The 23,816-nt window shown below is 41.0% G+C and overlaps 1 long non-coding RNA gene across 1 annotated transcript in view; it reads right to left on the bottom strand.

Annotated features, from left to right (window-relative positions):
• The window catches only part of LOC115070468, an 83,911-nt gene that overhangs the window by 38,348 nt on the left and 21,747 nt on the right, over nucleotides 1-23,816 (bottom strand). Inside the window, exon 3 of the long non-coding RNA XR_003849625.1 lies at nucleotides 21,679-21,794. This is a non-coding gene — a long non-coding RNA (uncharacterized LOC115070468). The remainder of the gene's footprint in view (nucleotides 1-21,678; nucleotides 21,795-23,816) is intronic.

Genomic DNA, 23,816 nt, shown 5'->3' with positions numbered 1-23,816 from the left:
AAAAAAAAAAAAAAAAAAAAAAAATAGGTACATATAAATATTTTTTTAAACTCTCAAAACCAAATGATGAAACAGACAACACAATATTTTAAGTGGGCAAGAAAAATCAAACTAGCATTTCACTAAGGAATATATGCAGTTAACAAATAAGCAAATGATGCTCAACATCTTCAGTCACTGGAAAATGCACATAAACCACCAGTAAATACCACTGTACAATACCAGAATGACAGAATTGCGAGCTTGGGTTAGGAAGACACGACAGCCACCCTATAGTGAATGTCAATCTGTAATCCTCACTTCTCCAGAGGAAATTTATCAAGCATCTTAACCTGTCAGTGGTGGACACACATTAACTAAAACGTGGATCCTTTCTCTGACTGCCTGAGAATCAGAGACAACCTGACTACAAGCTCCCTCTGTAAACTACACATCAACTGTTTGACATAGCACCTCCCCACCATGCTCTGAACCCTGTAAGACAGAGTCCCCACTTAACCTCCTGGACCTGAACACTCCTCAGAGTCCCACCCATGCTACTGGCTTTCTATGGCATTAATAACTCCTAATAAATCCCCTATTCAAAAGAACAATCTGCCTCAATGTTCCTCTTGAACCCTTAAACTTCAGACCTTACAATATCTTAGGAAGACTGACCAGAAGAAAATATTTGCAAGGGGCCAGGCATGGTGGCACATGTGTTTAATCCCAGTACTTGGGAGGCACAGATAGGGGGATGTCAAATCTCTGTGAGATGGAGGCCAGCCTGGTCTACATGGTAAGTTCTAGGCCTGCTGAAGCTGTAGGGAGACCTGTCTCAAAAGGACAAGAAAACTGTTTGTAAGGGTGTGGATGAAGTGGAATCCTCATTCTCTATTTCCAGTAATGAAATATCTTAAGAAAAAACTTTACCCATCATATGACCCAGCTGTCTCACTCTCAGAAATTTGCTAAAGAGGATTGAAAGCAGAGGCACACGAGCATATGCACAGCAATGCTCATGGTGACTTTATTTGTAATAACTAAACATTGCAAATGTTCCACCAAAGAAAGCAATATTGATTCGTGGTGCAGCATAAATGAGTCTAAAATAATTATGCTCAACAAAAGAAGCCAAAGCAAAACATAACAACAAAGAGGGCATTGATAAAAAATTCTAGAAAATAAAAACATATCTATAGTGACAAAAGAGAGAATGGTTGACTGGGAGGGATCATGGCAATTTAAAAGATAACTAGTGGGTTCAAGGAAACTTGGAGGACTATAGCTATATTGAATACCTTGCCTATGGGGATGACTGGGGGGAGGAATCAAACATATTCTTTATATATTGACCCTTCATTGTATGTCAATCATAATTCACAGGTTTCATTATGTAGCTGAAAGTGCAAGTCTTAGGATATTATAGGAGAAAGTTCCCAAAGCCCTTTCTACTTACACTGTGAGTTTGAAGCTAATGTGAGGCCTTAGACTCCACCCAGGACTTCCAAAGCACAACTCTGGCTTATATAGGGTCCCTGTGGGCCAAGCATATTTTAAAATTCGAGCAAGCGTGCACCAGATGAAGTGTGATGCACAGCAGGTGTCTATGAGGAGCTGATGCCTGTTCTTTCTCTTCTGTCCTTGTGACAGAAACGCAGGACAAGCATGCATGCCTTTCCCACCAACAAGGCAGGAAGCTGGCACTTCTAGTCAAAGCTCTTCTTGCCAAGCTCCTGACAGCTATCAGAGGCTATGGGTGAGGGTTGAGGAGATGGGGATGGAGCAAACTGGTACTGTACTGGGGAACTAGGCTTCCCTCTTGTGGGTATTGAGTCTCATTAACAAAAGAATTTAAAGACAGACTCAGAAGGATGCTCATTTTATTAGAGTTTGAGGGAAAGCTAACAAGGTAGGCAGACTGTACATCTCAGAGGTGGGAGATGGCTAAGAGGAAGAGAGATAGTCATGACTTTTGAGTCAGGGACCAAGAAAGTAGGCAGGCTCAGCAGTATACATCAGCAGTCAACTGCACATCGAAAACGTTCTTAGAGAAGGAATGAGGATGTCCAGAGCATCAGGGCAAGCACGCTGAGGATTTTGGCCAATATCAAAGAAGAGACAGAAAGACGAAAAGTTGTACTTTTTGAGTGAGAACTCAGAAAAGCAATCAGGTTCATCAGTGAAGATCTGCAAGCAACTGCATTAGGAGAGGGGTTTCTGGGGTGCATATTATATTATTTTGTTAAGGGGAAATTAATTATTCCTCCCATCTCCGTACCATATCTTCAGGTGCATCACCTTTCCTGGGGGGTGGTTGCCTGGACAGGTGACTCACAGGCCTATCTCTATGAACTCTTAAGGGAGGAGACAAGAGGATCACTGGGGCTTGTTGGCCAGCCAGCCACCATAGCTGAAAAACTGAACTCAGGTTCACAATCTCAAGGGGATAAGGAGGAGATGCAGCAGGACACCTCACATCCTCCTCTAGCCTCTACAGGAGTGTATTCACACACACACACACACACACACACACACACACACACACACACACACACACACTTCTGCTAAATCTACTGAGTGAGGTATTAAAGCTCCTGAATCTGACTTAATAGCTGGAAAGTTTACAGTGCAGCTGATTAGCAAAGGCTTCCCATATAGGAAGGATTTTGGGCAGTAACAGACTGCACAACTGACTCTTTTGTAGTCTCTAAGAAGCATTCCCCAAACGATTTCAGAATCAGTTTGGAAAATAACACACAGCACTCTCCTTATAGTTGTAGTCAGGTCAAGTTCTTGCTTCCAGAGGAGCAGAAGCCGTGGGAAACCTCGAAACCTTGATAACGATCTTCTTGTACAAAAATCATGCCCTGGAAAGTGCTAAACGCCACAGAAGTGGAAGTAGGAGGAAAAAAGTGAATTATTCTGTGCCTTGTAGCCACTCTCTTTCCTGGTAAACATTAGTAGCATTGATTTTTGTTTGTAAGCATGAAGTCAATTCTGCTGGCTTTGCTGTTGTTGTCCTGTGTCTGTGAGAGGCTTCCCTTGTGAAAAGTCATAGTTACAAACGTGAGCCTGTATTCTACTGCACAGTGGTGGCTTTTGTTATGTTTCATTTGCATTTTGAGATGGGGTGTCTATGTAGGCTAGGCTGTCTTGAATTTTGCATCGTCCTACCTCGCTGGGCTACAGGCATTTACCCCAGCACTCACTGCTTAGTTGTGATTTTGAGTAAGTTATTAAATCTCTTTGCCTGCCTGCATATGGAAAAAAGAAGCAATCAAATCATGTTTTGAAATTAAATTAAATAACAAACGTAAAAGTGCATTAATAAATGTAAATTTCTAAAAAAGAACCTACTGTCATCTATTATTACTACCTTTCCCTATACTGCATAATGTAGCTGTTCAGTTCTTTAAGTCATGTAATAAGGAAATTGCGGGGAACAATCATTGTGTCCATTTTATCAGTGCTGAATTTCAGTTTATATCAAGATAGGCTGTGGGACAATCCAAGACATACAACTGCCATTTCACGTGGTGCTACCTCAGGAATCATCCTCCCATTTGTGATTGGATCCCTCTCAGAAGTTATTGACAAAAGGACTACAGATAAAACTGAAATTCAACTTTTCCTACAATAACTCAATGGCCTCTCCTAGTCTTGCACCTGCTGCTATAATTATATTTTAATTTGTATTCTTTTAATTAATTTATCACATAGTTAATTGAAAAGAAGGAATTTGACTCACCTAGTCAGTACTTTATATCAACACAGATCCCCACAGGACTCTATTATGTAATGTACAAGATAGAAATCTCAGTATTCAAGTATATACAATTCCTACATACAGTAGGTTCCTTAAGACTAATTACTGGCCTGTACTAATTCCTATTGTTTCCTTCTGTGTTGACTATAAATTGTGGCATACCTGGGTCTTGCTGCAAACAAGGACACTTAGAGAGACATCCCAGAGGATAAAATCATTTTCAAGAGAACAAGCCTTGAGAGGCAGTTTTCTGTGGATAATTTGTACCTCTTGGATTGGTTTTGGCCCAGATTGCCACTTTCAAGAATATTTACATAGCAACGAGCATTGGAAGGTAGAGATACTGTCACTCTCTGAGGCAGGATGTAGATTTATTTCCTGACCAAGAGAGGAACATAATGCCCCCTTCTATGGCATTGGTTTCCCAGGCCCAGAGTTCCCTGGTGGTGATGCAAGCTTGCTATGCACACTGCACACATAGGTGCCACCATGCCACCCCTCATGGAATGCAGAGGACAAGGGAAACCTCTGTGGACCTAAAGCTCATGCTGCCTGCCCTGCTGATATACACCAGAGTCCTTTGCCTCTGACCCAGGAGGTCCTTTGTATTTTATTAGCATGATAGTTTCCGTAGTAACTTTCTCAGGATGGCTTACACGATTTCTGAATTTTTCAGGCATTCTCTCAACATCTTAGCAAGTAGTAATTCCAGTAATTCCACCACTATCACCACCAAGAGAGTCTGTCTCACAAACACAATTCTGCTAAAAACGGTTAAACAAACTTGAAAGACAACTTCAATTCTCATCTAACCCATCTGGATGGGGTTAAGATTGAATATCAGCTTCCCAGGGTGCTGTCCAGCTTGTCCACAGACCTTACTCAGGAGTGAGCTTCAGAGTGTGGGCAACAGGTGGTGTGACTCATTTACTTGCTAGGTTCTTATCAGAAGTGATCCTAAGCCACAGCCCATTTAACCCTTGCAAGCTCCGGAATGGTTCTGCTGTGTCTTCAGTGAACTCCTTGGTGCCTTTTTTTTACTCTTTAGCATTTGGAGGTCACCATACTAATTTCCAGTGACTCTAAGTCCAGGCCCTGTGGCTGGAAGTAGCATTAGTTCTATCCCTGGTCACTTGGAGGTTAGAAAAAAGCAGGAGTCCCAAATTTACTTTCACCAATCGTAGCCAGTTGGATTTGGGGATGATGATCTGAAATTGCTTTGAAGAAGTACATCTCACTTGGGACCCTTAGTCCCTGACCATGTCTTTTGTGCTTGCTCTGAGGGGCTCTTGGGTCACACACAATGGCAGAACACTCATGCCATGTTGCATTAATGGAGACTTGTCCTTGCGGCAAGTTCCATTACGTAAAGTGAGGACAATTGGGGGTGGGGGACAGCGGCACACAGACCTTTGTGTCCTGTGTCTGAAATGCTTTCTGAGGAAGCTTTTCCCTGGCTATTCTATGTTGCATTTTAAATTATGTTCTCACAACAGAATCTCGTGATTTATATATTGAAGCCCTGAACCAGGGCCTTAGAATTTGTCTGTATTTTGATAAAGCATCTTTTTTAAAATAAAATAATTATTGATAAAAAGAATGCACATAGCATACAATTTGTCCATTTGCATAATTCAATGATTTTTAGTGCTGAGTGTTCAAAGGACTATGAAGCCATTACTGTTTTCAAGTTTAGGACGTTGACAGTGTCATACATGTATACAGTGCATTGAGCACATGTTCACCCCCTTTACCTTCTTATCTCTTTCTTACACCTGTTGACCCCTGTCTTCCCAACTAGTCTACCTCTTACTTTCATGATGTATGTGTGTGTGTGTGTGTGTGTGTGTGTGTGTGTGTGTGCAAATCTTGTGCAGATAGCCACAGCTGCTATGTGGTCATGGTTTCCGCAACTATGACATGGCTACTGAGTCTTTAAAAGGGCAATGGAGTTCAAATATGGCCAATATGGCCATCAAGGAAGATTCTAATCTAATCTGACCAGCATACTCATGAGATGAGGAGAATTGAATGCAGAGGGACAGAGATGTGCACATACAGAAGTAAAGCCCAGGTAAAAAGATGGGAAGAAGGTGGTTAGCTTGAAACCAAAGAGGAACACTTCATTAAACAAACATTGGCATCTCCTTCCTAGGCTTTTGATCTCCAGACCTGTGAGGATATGAATATCTGTTGTCTAAGCCACCCACTGTTATGGCTGTCCCAACAGACTGATATATCATTCCATAAAAAGAGTTCCAAGAAACAGCAGTCTATTATCTCTACAATCCTTATGCAATATTTTCTATCCCTTTAAGTTAAGAACTTCTTCCTTGATGTTCACTTCTCCTACTGGGATGAAGGTTCCCTTTTTCTTTCTTTAGTAATAAAGAGAAAATGGCCACCATTCTCTATGTAATAGCTCTTCACAAAGGTAAGCACTCTAAATAAATCATCCCTTTCCAGACTGAATAAATTGAACACCCAGAAGGACATGAGATTAAAAAAAAAAAAGAAACCACTCTCATCTAAAAGCGAACACAATAAAAGATGGGGGAGGGGTGCTAATGGGAACCTGTGCCGCTGATGGAATGGAGGCAGCAAGTCTAATTTGTCTTTCCTCTCTCCTTCCTGTTGCATTTTGCATTTGGTTTCCATGGAAATTCACTTTTGTGGATGATCTCTTCTCACAGGAGCTACCGGCAGATTTTTCAATTTGCATAACACAGTGATTTATGGAGCAGACAAGGAAGGTGGCCAAAGGAAGGAGGATGGAAGCGGGTGTCGCTAGAACCCAGACCATTCCTGGTGCCTGTATTTGCTAGGAATGGCAGAATAGAGGGCACCACCAAATCTGGGGCATGTTCTGTAGGTATGTTTAAAGTATCAGCACGGTCACAAGGGGTTTTGTTGTCATATTTTCTGCCATATATACACACATACATACATACATACATACATATATATGCATGTATGTATGTGTGTGCAGGTGTGTGTGCATGTGTGTATGTGTGGAGGCCTGAGGTTGAATTTGGAAGTCTTCCTTCATGGCTGACTCCTTTATCACTGAGGCAGGGTCTTACATTTCTACCCAGAGCTTGTCTGTAAGGCTAATCTTGCTGGCCAGCTTGCTGCATCGATTCCCCTGTCTCTGCCTTCTAGCACTGGAATTACTGGTGGGGTACCATGCCCTCTTGGTTCTGGGGATCCTAACTCTGATCCTCACGCTATCTACTCACCTGACCACTGAGGCATCTCCCCAGTCCTTTATAAGGTTTTGAGGAGTAAAAAGACATAGCTTTTCCTGTGCTTGTATAAATTTTATTGGCAAAATAAAGGGCCCACCAAATGTAGGAAATGTTATGAAACATCAAGCCCATTCCAAAACAGGTCACCTTTCTACCTGCAGTGAGCAATTTCTGAGTTCTTTCTTGCCTGCTGCTGCATCTCAAGCACTGTGTGCCGGCTCTAAGGTCTTACTAACAGCTGAATCCAGGTGTAGGAAGCACTAAGTAACACCAACTGGGTTTCTGGCTTCTCATTAGAAGCAGAAGGCCAGAGATGTTGTGAAATTCCTGGACCCCACCTAGACCAAACACATCAGCCCTTCATAAACCTAGAAACTCATACGGGGAGCTGGTTCTCACACGGAGCCAATTTGGTGGGAGGAGAGCTGCGGGCTGAGGCTGCGGTTAGTGTTCTGCCCCATCCCTTCTGTTCCTCATGAGGCTGTTCTTCTGGTTCCAGGACCACTCTCCTGCTGCTTAGAGTCTACTCCGGCTTTGAGGCCTTTTCACACACCTTCCTGATCCTGTGCCCTCAGAGAAGCAAGCTAATCAACAGTAGTGGGATGGAGTCACTGTTTGAAGTCCAGGTTTGCTGCTTTGACCTACCTCCCTACTCTTCAGCTCCCCACTACTGATAAGGGTTGTGTTTTCCCTATGAGGAACGTTCTTTCAAGAAACCAAAGTGGGACTGTCAGACCTGAATCGGGTCTAATCAGTCTAAGTTTGCCTGATGGGACCTCATTGCTCACGTGCTTGAGACTTCTTCCAAAGACCTGTTAGCCGGTTAAATAAACACACTGAAAACCTATCTTAAAAATCTGTTTTTGTAACAAACAGCGGAACCTCAGCTAATCAGAGCCACAGAGCTGCAAACACAGCAGCCAACTGCTCAAATCCTGTTCAAATAAGGCAGAAGCCACGTGGAACCAATCAGCTTTCTCTACCATGTTCCTCAGGTCAATTCCCCTTTTCGGTCCAAGAAAGCTTACAGAGTGAATTACAATGTGAACTCCTGAATCTTTTGAGGATTGCCCAATTCATAAACTTTCTTTGCTTAAACTGTTAAGTTCATTCATTCAGCTTGCGTTTCCTTTTTTTTTTTTTGGTGGAACACTATTCAATGCATAAAATATAAATTGGTAAATACAGTCAATGGTCACATCTATGAGTTAATTCTTTAAAACTCAGAACCAATAATTAGAAGAGATTCTGTGATCTTGGAAATTCATGACGAAGCAGCTTGCATATTCTATTGCTGGAATGACAGCTTTAAAATTTTTCAAAAACTTTGGAAGATAAACGGAGGAATACCAAGCTCTCTCTCTTCCCCTCTGCAGTAGTTTCGGTGATTTTCCTCATCACTTCAACCTGCCTTCGTGGGTGAAAGGCATACGTGGGAGGGGGTGAGACAAAACTCTTCACTGGCCGTTGTTGCCGGGTGTCTTCTTCACCATGTCTTCAGAAATGTGCTCTGTTATAAAAGGCTGCTGCTTGTCACGGCAAAACTTCCATAGCTGTAGACTATGCTTTCTTTCCAGTGTAAGCTCTTTAATGCTTCAGGCATTCCTGCAGTACCTGTATCATGGTTGGTATCAGACAGCCATCCCCTATCAACATCCTTTTCATCAGTGATAGCTCTCAGTTCATCTCAATATTCCATCTGTGTGTACCTTTATTAGCAAGGCACATTTTTGGCTACCAAAAAATGTTTTCTTTTTGGTAGGTGTGCCTTCTATTTGAGTTCCTCCCTCGTAGCACATTTCCACGTTGAACATTGGTCACCAGTTGCCACATACTCTGCTGGAGTGATTACACCTGTCTCCTTAAATTCCAATACAGTGTCTTTCCCTGCAACATGTCAATCACATTCTGCATCTTGGCACTTGAGCAGCAGCCAGCCAATGAGGAGGTAGAAAGGGAGACCAGGAGAAAGGCCAAGGAACAAAATAATGCCCTGATGCTGCCACATCACATCAGCGCCTTTTCTTTCTAACCATGATCTCACAATATCAGCTCCAATAGATAAAATGACCTATAAAAACATAAACCCAGAAGATTCTACTGTTTTCCCCCAACTTACCCCTCTTCCTGGGCTCTGTATGGCAGAAAACAATCATCTCTGCAAGCCCTTCTCCTCTTTCAGTCCCATTTCCTTAACTTCAGCTCTGATCCATCTCAAACCCTAAACCCTCTCAGATATAGTCCCTTGTGCTCCACTGGCCCTCCTCTTGAAAGCACCAAGCCCAGGAGACCTATCTGGTTCTGGTCAGTCTGTACCTTTGACATTCCAGGCTACAATTGGTAGGGTATGCACCCTCCATCACAGTGATATTGAATCTACCAAGACCCAGTTATTCCATGCAAAAGTCACTACAAGACCAGGATCCAGCTCGCCACACAAGGACAGTAGCTGCTAAAGCAATAGTTCTCTCTCTTCCAGTCTCCTATTCTTATCACAGAACTGCCCCTATTCTTATCACAGAACTTCCCCTATTCTTATCACAGCCTGGGGATGCAGTATTGGCCCTGAGTTGTACCATCTTCCTTCCTAGGACACGAGCACCTCAAATATCATGCATTTGGAATATTTCCTCATGGCTGGATCCTCAGAGTGTGGAATTTTATTGGTACCCTGAAAAAATAGTGCTTGGTAAATGAGTGATGAGCAAACAAATAACAGCCATTCTCTTAGAACAGGCTTCTTCCTACTTACAATCATTTTTTCTAGCCAGCATGCAGGACCTGTTTGGAATTCAAACCACGTAGTGTCATCTGCCAGAGGAACTTGTTAAAATAATAATTCCATATTTCCTGTATAAAATCCAGAGGACAGAGTAAAGGTTCCATTTAACCTGGAATTAGTCACGAATTAATTTTAATGGACCATATATAAATTCTATTTCACTGATTATAAAGAGGAATCAATCAAGAAGTCCTTTTTTAAATAAATAATTTATTGAGAATTTTATACTTGCATATAATGTGTTTTGATCAAATCCATGCCCACTCCCTCCCCTCCAACTCCTCCCATATCACCCCATCACTTTTTTCTGATAACTTCATGCACTCTTTCTTCTTCTTTTATTTATTTATTTTTTAAGGGGGCTTTTGGCTACTCTAACATTCCCTCCTCTGAAGTGGTAACCCTAAAATCTTTTAAGGATTAGATAAAAGCTCCAAAATATTTTTGACACTTTTGGCCTTTGGAATGGAGTAGGTTGCTAAGAGGCCCAAAGACATTGTGAGTTTTAGCCAAGAAACTGGCCACTCTTCTTTGGGTTCTTTTTACCCTAACTGCCTAGCCAATTCCTACCTCAAATTCTTATCACATTATCCTCTGAAGGGGTTACCCAAATTGCCAATAGGGAATCGGCATGCAGACCACTCTGGCTTCTTCCATCTGTTGGAGTGGTTAGAATTAATGTCAGTTCCCTCTAAAAGACTTCTAGATAGAGGGGAGAAAACATTTATCCATCATTTTAGAATAATAGCTGGTTTTCTCCCTTAGCTACAGGTGGGCACTACAGTTTTGGAGACCAAGATTTGAAGTCTTACATCTGAGCAGCACTTTCTGGTTAGGAACAAAGTTATCAATGAGAAATAATTGTCTAAATAACTTTTTATATGGACTTAAGCCTAATGTCTGGGAAGTTTAATCCCTTGAATTCTTAAAGAAATATGCTGATGGCTTTACATTTGGTTATACTTTCCTTTTGGGTGTTGGCCCAAATAAATCAATTTATTTTTACACTTAAGGTCATTTGAGGATCTGTGCCTCAGGGGTCACATGGGCTTGGGAGAAGCCCCTGGCTCCTTCATTTTACTAATTCTGGCTAGTGAAGATAAGTCAAATGTGCTGCTTGACCATGGCTGGCTTCACTTGGAAGCATGAACAAGATATTTCCTCTGAGTTGACCCTCCTCTTTGTAGACTGGACACTGATTCAAGTCCATCTGGTGGTGTCTCCAGGTCCTCCCTGAACAAGAGGACAGGTGACTCACCTCAGTTACCGGACATTTTGAGGGATGTTCCATAGTCCCCTGGAACTTAGTCGATCTTGAAGGGCAAGGGGCAAAAACTGTCCACAATGTCATCTCAATAGATGCAGAAAAGGCATTTGATGAAATTTAGCATGCATTTATGTTCAAAGTCCTAGAGGGAATTGGACTGGACAGAACATGCCTCAATATAATTAAAGCTATATACAACAAACCCACAGGCAACATCATTCTAAATGGAGAAAAACTGGAAGCATTCCCATTAAAATAAGGAACCAGACAAGGATGTCCACTATCTCCACTCCTTTTCAACATAGTGCTTGCAACTATTGCTAGAGTAATAAGACAGGAGAAGGAAATTAAAGGAGTACTAATTGGAAAAGAAGTCAAACTATCACTTTCTGCAGGTGATATGTTACTATACTTAAGAGATCCCAAAAGTTCCACCAGAAAAGTCTTAGAACTGATCAACACTTTCAGCATAGTGGCAGGTTATAAAATCAATCTACAAAAATCAGTAGCCTTTCTTTATATGAATAACAAGCAACTGGAGAAAGAATACAGGCAAATGTTCCCATTTACAATTGCTGAAAAAAAGAATATCTTGGAATAAATCTGACCAAAAATACCAAAGATCTCTACAATAAAAACTTAAAATCGTTAAAGAAAGAGATTGAGGAAGACACCAGGAGATGGAAGGACCTCCCATGCTCATGGATTGGAAGAATTAATATGTGAAAATAACCATCCTGCCAAAAGCAATATATAGATTCAATGCAATACCAGTCAAAGCCCACATGTGATACTTCACAGAATTAAAACAAAAATCTTTAAATTCGTCTAGAAGCACAAAAGACCCTGGACAGCCAAAACAGCCCAAGCGCAAAGAGCAATGCTGGGGGGATTACTATACCAGATCTTGAAGTATACTACAGAGCCATAGCCATATAAACAGCATGGTACTGACACAAAAATAGACACATAGATCAATGGCTCATTGAAGATCCAAACTTGAGTACATGCAATTTCAGCCACCTGATATTTGACAAAGATGCCAAGAACACACAATAGAGGAAAGACAGCATCTTCTTCAACAAATGATGCTGGCAAAACTGGATCTCCACTGTAGAAGAACAAAAGTAGATCATTATCTTTCACCTTGCACAAAAGTCAACTTCAAATGGATCAAAGGCCTCAATGTGAAACTGGAAACCCTGAAATTATTAGAAGAAAATATTGGCAATAACCTACAAAATATATATGTAGGAAAGGATTTTCTAAATAGGACAGAAGTTGCTCAGTAATTAAGGTTAGCAATCAACATGTGGGACCTCATTAAACTAAAAAGCCTCTGTACAGCAAAAGAAACAATCAAAAAAGTGAAGAGGAAACCCACAGAATGGGAAAAAAATCTTCACCAGTGACACATCTGACAGAGGTTTAACATCCAAAATATATAAAGAACCCCCAAAACAAAGAATCGAGAAAACAAATGACCCAGTTAAAGATGGGCTAAAGATCTAAACAGAGAGTTCTCCAAGGAAGAAATAAAGATGACTAAGATGCATCTCAAAGTAGTAATTAGGGAAATGCAAATTAAAACCACCCTAAGTATCACCTTACCCCAGTCAGACTGGCTAGGATCAAGAGAACAGATGATACCAAATATTGGTAAGGATGTGGAGAAAGGAAAACACACATTCACTGCTGGTGAGATTGCAAACTCATGCAACCTCCATGGAAAAGTGTGGAGAATGCATTAAAAACTTAAAATGAACCTACCATATGACCCAGTTACACCACTCTTTAGCATATACCCAAAGGACTCATCCTATTGTAGAAACACTTTTACAACTATATTTGTTGCTGCTCTTTTCACAATAGCTAAGAGATGGAAGCAACCTAAGTGTCCCTCAACTGACGAGCGGTAAACAAAAATGTGGTATATTCACACAATGGAGTTCTATTCGTCAGTAAAGAAAGAGGAAATAATGAAATTTGCAGGTAAATGGATGGATCTAGAAACTGTTATGCTAAGTGAAGTAACACAGACACAAACGACCTATGTTCTCCCTCATATATGGATCTTAGCACCAAATCCTTTTAAATTCCAGATCCTTTTAATAAGATGAAGGTATACAGCAGTCCCTTCTGCATGAAATAATTACTATCACCACGACTTCAGCTGAGCCTGATCACTAAATATCATCACAATTGGGCTTGTTGATGGTTGTGCTCATTCATTAAAGGAGGGCCGAGCACGGTCATTGGACCTTCACTGGATTATCCAGCCACTCTTCCCATTCAACTGTGTGTAATTTGGCCCTAATCATACATGGCCTCCTGGATTTGGGGAGGGCTAAAGTATACAATCTGGGGAAGGCTAGGAAGAGAAGGCATGACCCATGCTGGATAAAGGCTTTCTCAGGTCATACATACTCCTCCGTAACCCCTCAGTTATCTCCGTAAATAAGCTCAAGAAATTCATTGGTTCCCCAGTAAAACTTTAATGAAACATTGGCTTGACACTAGAACCTTAAAAGGGAATAAGCATTGCTTAGCATCCCCAGGAAAAGAAGTTTCACAACAAATAGAAAATTTATTTGTTAATGCTATTATGTCTCATAGTTATTTTTTTAAATAAAGGGCTGTAAGGGATTACTTGCAGAGCATGCATGAGGTATTGTTTACAGGCCTGTGGGTGACCCCAAAGAAAATGCATCACTGCCAAGCTAAGCAAGTGATGAAGGTCTGTTTAGGTTTGTTAGGATATATAAAGGATGAGACAAAAATAATATACACATAATCTTAGAATTTCTATGGTCATAGTTTAGTCAACTAGTTTAAGGAACAAAATATATATCTAATCAAGTTTTATCTGAGAATATTTGTTTTTTTTACCAAAGCTTTATCTACATAGCACATGATAATTAAAAGTACCAGTCTGACATCCGCGGGCATTGCACGACATGGGTGCGCTTACCTACATGCAGGCAATATATGCATACACATAAAATAAATAATAAATAAAAAATTTTTTAAATGTACCAGACTGGTGGAATTAATCTTATTGGATGTTCAATAGCCATAGTTTGAGGCATATACTAATGTGTTCAGAGGAAGTCTTTTATAATTATAAATTTTGCTTAAATAAAGGCCTGTGGAAGCAATACTCAGCTGTTCCTTATTATCTGAGGGTTGTGTGTTTTCACACTCATCTATTTACTAACATGTCCTTATAACTGTAAAATAAATATTTAGGGCACTTTCATGATCATTCAAAGACTTAGAAAGCAGAAAACAAAATTAGGCTCCCCAAAGAGTGAGCTCAAAGTGTGGTAGAGCAAGGTGATGAGGCTCTGCCTTTATCAGCTCTCATCCACATTTAAGTATGTCTGCTGAGCTGCCTTTCTTACCACAGTGTTCCCAATTTTATACTTTCAGTTGGTGGTTTCCATGTCAAAATGCCTTCTGCCCTCACACATAGTACTGAGGCCCTATAACAAGTTCCTAAGGGCAGGAAGGACACTTCATGCTTTCTGGAGAAAGGTATGTAGATGAGCCTCATTCTGTTATAGTGCTGCTAGCTGTATGTTCAATGTCAATGAATCAATAATGCTTATTAATTAAGGGGCCTGTGGTTGTTAATTCAGATTGTCCTCTGGAACAACCTGGATTTCAAATCACCTAGGAGATGCACGTCTAAATGTGTCTGTGAGAGCGTTTCCAGAGAAGCTTGAATGGGATGAAAAGACCCACCCTGAATGTGCTGGGAGCCCAGCCTGAATGAGAAGGAAAAAAGGAGGAAGCAAGCTGAGCATCAGAATTCATGCCTCCCTGCTTCCTGGCTATGGGCCACTGTTATCAGCTGTTCCACACTCTTGTCCCTAAAGCTACAGGTACTCTCTCTACCACACCTTTCCTGCACTGATGGACTGCATCCCCTCAAACCGTAAGCCCAAATAAATTCTGCTTCCCTTAAGTTGCTTCCTTCCTGTAAGGCAACTTCTCATAGCAACAAGAAAAATAAGTGATACAAGGTCTGTCACATAAATATACATAAAATGAGATTTTGTAATAGTCAGTTGGTGAAAATGTGACCAGAAGATTGTAGGACCCTAACCTTGTCTTTCCCCTGGGAGCAATGGTTTGATATTCACTAATTCAGTGTTGACAATGATGTTATACAACATAGCTACATCAAATAGTGATGGTCAGCAGAAGAGACTTCACACTACTTACAAACTTCAAGAAGAATGAGGCTGAAACATGCTTGGAAGTCCAAGGAGTTTTGTTGCACGCTCTTCTGGGGCCCTTGCATAGGACTACCATGGCTGGCTGGTGGGCTGGTTCACACAGGTAAAGCAGAAAGGCATCAACTGATGCTCTGTGGACAGTTGGAGTGCAATTGTGTGCTCTATAACAGTGACACTTCAGTCCATGGTGGATAGTGTGAGGCACTGGCCCCCTGGGATTATAATGGGGCTGAAAAATTCCCATTGCCTGGGGATATCAAAACCATTGTGTTGTCTTTGCATAGAGTGCTGCTTACATGTTTATGCTAATGCTGGTGCAAACAAACCTACTTGTCTCTGTTGTCACAAACGACAGCATGTCCAGTAACAGGCAGGAACTTGAACTTGAACCTGACAACAGGGACTGTTGGTGGTTTGTGTTTTTACCACATGACTCTTCTAGTGCTATTTTAAAGTACACTCCTACTTACAACAAAAAATGTTTACCATAAAACAGTTTTCTATGTTATGCCATCAGCAACATCAGAATTCTCAGGCTTACCATGTCTCCTGATGATGTCATGCTCTCTTAGTCTTGATTTTTAAAAATGTTTATTTATTTTTATTTTATGTGTTTATGTGTTTTGTCTGTGTGTGTGTGTGTGTGTGTGTGTGTGTGTGTGTGTGTGTGTGTGTGCTTGGTGCCCCTGGAGGCCAGAAGAGAGCATCAGATCCCCTGGAACTAGAATATACAAATGGTATAGCATGTGGGTGCTGAGAAATGAACCTTGGTCCTCTGCAAGAGCAACCATTTGCTTTTAATCACTGACCCATCTCTCTAGCCTCCTCTAATACTTGATTTAACCCTGTGTTGTTTTATTTATCATGACCCTTAAAGAAATGGACTATACCATGAAGCATAGGTGTTTAGTTGGTTTATGCAAGTGCTGTCTATGATGTTTTCACAATGGTAAAATGGCAGAAAGAGTGTAAGAGCCAGGGAGGAGGTGCATGACCATATGGAAACAGAGTCCTAAAGTTCCTGGGAACCTGCTCATATGATTCTCTGGCAATGGTGTCAGCATACACAAGTCCTATGCAAACTCAGGCAGACAAAAACCCAGCGTAGAACTGGGAAAATGAACAACAGACCCCAATATTATCTGAAGGAGTGTTGGCAATTGATTGCTGCTAGATGAAGTAGAGCTGATCTTCCTAAAATAAGGGACTCTAGATAGGCTGACAAGACCTCAGTGGATGGACTTGCACTGGGGAATGTCTGGAGACACTGTCTTGACACAGTGGTCCTTAACACATATGACAGGGTGTATGGGCTCCAGTGGGGGTGGGGGCCTATGGGAGGGTGCCAGCATGTGAGGGTTATAAAGATGATTAAGATAGAAATTTTTTGTGTGAAATACACAAAGAAAAATTTTAAAGAAAATTACATTTCCTCATGATGTGTCCCTATGGTTAAGCAGGCTGTACCTGTGATGTACTCATGCATGAGCTAGCTATAGACAAACATAGGCATGTCATCTTAGTTTTCTGTCTCTAGTAACATACTTTCAAAATTATATAGTTTGTCTAAATAATTTGGGAAGCCACTTACAGCTTCAAATGTCAGGCTTTGGTGATTATGTCAATAGATGTCTCTTTCTTTCCACAAACACAAGTAGCACATCTCTACTAAATGCTCACACCTTGCACATCACGCTCCTGAGTGGAGGGAGCACATTTCTCTCTGGGTTTCTTTGAGGTCACTTAAACATACAAGCCATTGTGGGAATTCTGCAGTCAAAAGGAAGGCAGAGAACCACAGCATGCTCGGGACCTGGCTAGGCCTGGCAGGGTTGGCAGAAGAGAGGGCTTTTCTGGAGGACCTTTCGATTTGGTTGAGAAAACATCAAATGCAGATAAAATACATAGGTAGGGATTTATGGCTGAGCCGGTAAATCAGTATTTCAGAAAGTCTGGAAACACAGTTTCACAGAGGCTCTCCACCACTAGTTTCTGTCTGCATCTGGCTAAGCTGTCCAAGAAGTCAGTGACTTGGTGGTACCTGCACACTGCCCGCTGACTCAAGTACAACTAATAGATGGGATTCTAAGATCCAGTAGAAACAGAGTTAAGATGACTGGTGGCTTCTTGAATTCATGCTTCCAACCTGGCTACATGTGTCTGACTTTCTATCAGTTGCTAAAGACAGGGGTCTTTAATCCTAGAAACTGGGAACAAAAGCATTGAGTCCTCTATACCGACAACATCTCTTCTGGCAGCTGTGTGCTGGGAATTTTCACCATATTTTAATATTGCCTGATAATCCTTCCTGGTTTTTTAATAACATGGACATCAAAACTCAAAGCAGATTTCAGTTTATACTTGTCTTGTGTGGTGTCTTGTTATGGGAAAAGTCTGAAATGGCTCGCACAGGCTCTTGTGTGTGAATGCTTGGTCCCTAGCTGGAGGTGCTGTTTTAAGAGACTGTGAATGGAAACTTTGGGAGGTAGAGCCTAAGAGAAGGAAGTAGGTTGCTAGGGGTGGGACTGCCTAGAGGTTCATAGCACAGCCTCACTTCAGGGCCTCTCTTGGCTTCCTGTTCTGTTACATGTTACTGTCCCTATGGGGCTACCTGCCATTGTCTGGTAGTATTTATATGTGATGAACTACATCCACACAAACCATGAGCCAAAATAATCCTTCCCCTGACGCCATACCTAAAATTGCTTCTTATCAAATATTTGGTCTCAGCGAAGAGAGGAGTAACTACCACACACTCCAACAACGAAGAAAGTTCCCATCCTACCTGAGAAACCACAGAAGCATTCTGGTTGATGGAGAGACCGCTTGGGGTTCAAAGTCCTTGAATACTTTACCTATGCTTTGCAATCTTACGTAATATCTGCAGGAAGATGTTTTGAAGAGAGGAGGTGCTATGTCTCAGGGAGAAATATCAGCTTCAGCAAACAGATTAGTCTTTCTGTATGACGTCTAGCAAGTTTTCTCAACTTCATCAACTCAAGTATGTGTTGCTGAGAGACATCTATCAGAGAGTCCTCTAGGGGTGTTAGGGGAATTACAAGGATGAAGTGAGGCATCACATGTGTAAAGCACTTAGCTATGCTCTGGTGAACAACTTCTCTGCTCCTCACTATCATTACTTACTAAGAAAGCATCAACTGTTGATATAACAAGTAGGTGGCTTAAAATTTCTATCCAGATTAGGCACAACCATGTAGTTTTAAAAGAGGGTACTTTCCTTCCTTCTCAATTTAAAGCCAGAATTCAGACCTCCTACAGGGAAGATTTTGAGTGACAACGTGGTGCATACAAACATGGATTGAACAAACTCAGTGTTTCCTGCTCACTTAGAGCCTTCTCTTGTACCCTCCAAGAAAGCCGTAGTTTGCCTTCCTAAATAGCCTTTCATTATTCCACAAACCCACCATGAAATTGTCAAAACTAGATTTAGAAATTTGGAGACAAAGACCTCAAATTTTAAAAACTGAATAAAAATTACAGTCGACTAGAATTTAGTAGTTCCAGAGATGTGTCCATTTAATGTGCTATCAGTCCTCCCTAGGATTAAATCAGATCTGAGTTTGAGAAAAGAAAGAACGCCAAGGAAGGAGCTTCTGCTTTTCCCTCTGCAGCTTCTGTCCATCAGCTCCTCCTAAAGATAATGGTGTGTTTGGATAACAGAGCTTCAGTCCCCATGGCAACATGTCATAAAAGGTCTACTTCTGAAAGAGCAGGGTCTTGTGGTTGCCATAAGCAATGTTTCCTAATGGTTTTTCAAGACTAGAGATATGTCCATGACCTGTGTGCCTGCACATTTGTTTCAAAACTGCAAAAGCAGCTTTAGTGATCCTTAGCATTTACCTTCAGTTAGATATTTCTTTCCTTGGTATGACTTCTACTTTATGAAAACAAATCAATCTCCCAAAACATCTGAATACCACAACCCATCTTCAATAAGGAATGCTGTTTGTTTTATAAAACCTAATGGTAGCAAAGGAAAGAATTGCTTCTTCTTAGATATAAGAATAACATTGTCTTAGTCTGTTTCTATCAAACAGACTAAGCTGTGTCAGACACAGCCAAAATACTGCAAGCCATAGTTGGAGGGAATCTGGGTGCAGCATTTCCCTTTGACTGGTTTCAAGTTCAAGAAAAACAAAGAATACCTATCTTTCTCTCTAACCTGTATCCATGCTGACTGGCAGAGATACACACTCACTCACCATTCACCCCTTTATTCATCATGCCAAAAGTATTTCCTGAGCATCCAGCTCATAAATCTCAGCTAGACCCAGCAGGGGACACAGGATCAACCCAATATTGTGTGTGTGTCATAATGCTCTTTCTAAAAGTATGGTTCAAGTCCAACAACAGACATTGATTTTGGTAATGTATTAAATGACGTCAGGTTTATAATATAGAAGCTTTTACTACAGATAATAAAAACATAACTGTATGAACTCAGGAATAATGGAAGATAAGCCTGAACTCTGACTATAAAGATGTCCACATAAGAGCTAAAGATATTTCAGAATTCAGATATAGTCAAACACCTGGGGCCCTTCACTAAATCTTTTTAATTGGGCCTCAATTTGTTATGGAGGTTATGGAATGGTTTTTTGGTCTTTCCATCACCACACATTTTATGTTATGCTACACTCTGTAAGGGTTGAGAGGGATAGAATTCAAAGACCTTGCTGTTTATCCATCATTAACTAGTTCTGAGTGAGACACAGTTCCCAGAAGCCAAAATGACATTGAGATTTATCCCTGCAGGGCATTTCCCAGCTCAGTGTCATGGATTAAAAAGTATAGAACTTGATTCCCACTGTCATCGTCTGTGTAGAGTCAAGACGGATAGGAACCTCAGTCTAAGTCAGGGCTACGTGCATTGGCAAAAGTCTCAATAACCACTACCTAAATTCTGCCTTGGTCTATGCACTATGAGTAGAAATTCTGTTTGAGAAGACCTGAAAAAATTCAAAGTATACGGCAGTGTCCCCTTGTTCATGGCTTCTCTTTCTGTAGCCAGATGTGACCTAAAAATATTAAATGGAAAATTCCAAAAATAAAGAACTCCCAAATTTTAAATTACGTGTTATTTTGAGCAACATGATAGACTATCACACTGCCTAGGACATGAATCATCCCTTTTCCCAGTATATACACACTGTATATGCTACCTGCCTGCCTGTTAGTCACTTAGTAACTGTATTGGTAATCAGATCAATGTTGTGGTTCTGAAGTGCTTATGCTTGGGTAATCCTTTGTTCTCTGAGCCAAACAGACTCCATGTTTAGCTGTGCCAGTTTTCAAAAGATCATTACAGCTGGGCTTGTTGACTGTTGACCATCCTTCATTAAAGGGGGAATCGGGAGTGTCTCGAGACCTTCATATGAGCATCCAGACACTCCTCCCAACCCATTGTGGCAATTCGGCTCTAATTGCTGGGAAAGCTAAAAGAGGTTATTCTTTCACATTCCAACTAGAGCACCTAGCATTGTGCATATACCAGTAAGGTTCTGAAGTGAATCATGGCTAAGCTGTTCTTTCAGAGAAGGTACTGTCTTAGGAATGGCCAGCATTTCTCTCTCTCTCTCTCTCTCTCTCTCTCTCTCTCACACACACACACACACACACACACACACACACACACACACGCGCGCGCACTGTCGTGTGGAGAATGACTAAAAAATGGGCTGAAGCACTGGGGAGGGACAAGGAATAAATGATAGAAATCTAGAGACAAGTTTGTGACATGTCCCACAGCAAACAGGCAGCCACGCTGAAGAGCACCATGATGCAATTCCTCCTGAAGCTCTGTAACATGAAGTCAGACTATGATAAACACTTTTAGATAAGTTTGTAATTAACTAACTGCCTGTAGAGGAGGGCCTGAAACTGTCTTTGGCAATTGCCTTTACAATAGCCTCACAAAATGTCAAGTGAACAAAGCAAGCTGAAGTGCAGTAATGTTCCATAAAAGCATTCTGCTTCAATAAGAAGAGAAGAAAAAGCAAAGACTATTTGGCTTATAGATGAATAAACACAAATAGAAAACAAAACAATACCAACCCCTCAGGAAGGGTGACTGTTGGTGGAGAAGTAACATGCAATATGAGCACAGGGGTCAGATAAAGGGACTCTTTCCAGCGTACTTTTTCATTTCCTTCTTGAGCCTTGCCAGTGTGCTAGTAAGGGATTGTAAACCTCTGAGGAAGTTGAAGATCAATGAAGTTTTGTCTGTTTATGGCCATACAGATCCATGACAGTCACAAGAAACTGCTCTGCTATTACTGACCATCTGGACATCTTTCTGCAGAACCACTGCACTCACTCTGATTCCCTCCATGCTTCAGCTCCCCTGGAACAGACTCTGAGGTCATCACCTGGAAAATACCCCTAGCTTCATTTCAGATTTGCTTCTGCTGTCACAGAGTCCATGGCATGATGGTTTTCCTTCTTCAATCGCTGTCTTCTTACTCGATATCCCTTTAGACAGGACCTATTATGTTGAATATAATGTTGAATTTAATGTTCATGACACTTAACAAAATAATTAATAAACTTCCTATTGCAAAACTTAAGCTAAGAGAGATGAAGTCATTTGTATTAAGTCATTCCACAATCCAGGCACAGAATGACAGATCCACAGATTGGATCTGAACTCTAATAACTCAAGACTCCTTCCAAATTCTTAGGTACCTCGGCATACCATGTTCATGCCTTATGAAACCGGAAATGTGTTCATCATCTTTGTTTTAGCAACACCCTCTAAAGCCTGAGAAAAAAGTGATGCTGGCTCCATGTGTTTTCTCCATGGACCCTGAGAGAGGACTTAACACTGTGCTTGGATGGAAAGCTGTCTTGGCAGCATTTGTGAAGCAGGCTTCCCGATTTCACAGCAGCAAGATGATTTTAACAGTCTCATCTTGGACTGTCAGAATTGAGTTCTTTCTTGCAATCTTATTTTTAGATCCTGAAGCAGAGAGACAAATCTGTAATATCTCTCTTTCACACACATATACACACACCCATCTCTCTCTGCATGTGTATTGCAGAGTCAGAGCTCAAATTCAGGGTCTATCACTCAGCTACATACCAGCTGTATAATCTTAACTAAATTCACCAACTCTGAAAAAGCTCTTGAGAGAAAACCACTGTCTTCCCTCCAGCACTCTCAGAGTGGAGTAAAAGAAATACTGGATTCTGGAGCAGCTGCTTTTAGGATTGCTGCAATCGACAGTAAAGCAACGTTCTTTACCAAGACACCTTAGCTTGGCACTCCAACTGCATGTTTCAAATGATGTGCCCATAGCAAGGGACCATAATGACATCCTGTTAAGAAAAGTGTATCAAGCTTCTACTAGCTTTTCCATTTCTTAATTTACTCTGACTTTCACACGGTGTCCTGTGTATTTTTGTGCCACATACACGAATAGGTGCACCAGACTCACCCCCCACATAGAAAACATGCACACCTCTGATTGTGTGCAAAGCCTTTAGAATTGAAACCACACAGAATCCCAGCATTCACCCGGAATTCCCTGTCTTTCTCATTCTTAGAAAATTGTAGTGCACATCTAGTGGCTGGCCAAAGTTCTCGATCATAGCCCATTTCACAGCTCTTAGCTCCTAATTGAAATTTCATAGTACAATACTTAAGACATGATTCCAAATTGCATCACCATTTAGGTAAATGTGTTTTCCCAGCCATTTAACTGTATGTGATTTCCTCTCAGGTCTGCATCTTATGATTTGCTGTTGCTTCTCAGATTATTAAGCCTTTTGGAATTTATTTGATGATATCTAGACTGTCTTATTTTCCTACGGGCTGAATTTAACCCAGCCATTTAGCTAATGGTCTCGCCCAATTGTATGTCCTTAGAAGGAAAGAGAACATTTCCATTCTGTAGGAGACAGAAGCTCTAGCCCAACCTCTTAAGCTTTTGTCAACATCAGCTCTGACTGTTTCCTTTCTTCTTTTTTTCAGGCCTGACCCTAGAATGACACTGCGCAGAAACTCAACTTGACAGACAGGAAACATAGCAACATCTGGAGTATAATTCATTTGAAAACATCAAAGTCTGTTAATAAGAACTATCAGTTCATTTTTCTACTTCTAGATGGACTTTAAATGACTATTATAGGCATTTCAAATAAGCAAAGGACAGAATAGTAGGGTGAATCTTCTATACACCTGACTCCAGCCTCAAGACTCAGAAATATTTTGCTAATCATTTTTATCTTTCACACTCACTCTAATTTTTGTTCATTTAATTTTATGCTGGATACCTTGCTAGAGAAATTATAATGTTATTTTACCCCATAAATACCTTGAGGCTTTTAACAGCTAATGACTTATTTGCTCTTACCACCATGACATAATTTCATGTAACTGAATTAGCAATAATTCCTGAACTCCATCTAACACCCAGTTCAAGGTTAAATGCTCTAGTTTTCATTTCAGATAAGAGTATAGCTCAATGATAGGGCACGTGGCACTGTATTCGGAACCCAGCCTTGC

The sequence above is a fragment of the Nannospalax galili genome, unplaced genomic scaffold, assembly GCF_000622305.1.
Source record: "Nannospalax galili isolate Female #2095 unplaced genomic scaffold, S.galili_v1.0 scaffold135, whole genome shotgun sequence".
Taxonomy (NCBI): Eukaryota; Metazoa; Chordata; class Mammalia; order Rodentia; family Spalacidae; genus Nannospalax; species Nannospalax galili.
Note: the sequence above shows the minus strand (reverse complement) of the source record. Positions and strands in the feature narration are given on the sequence as shown.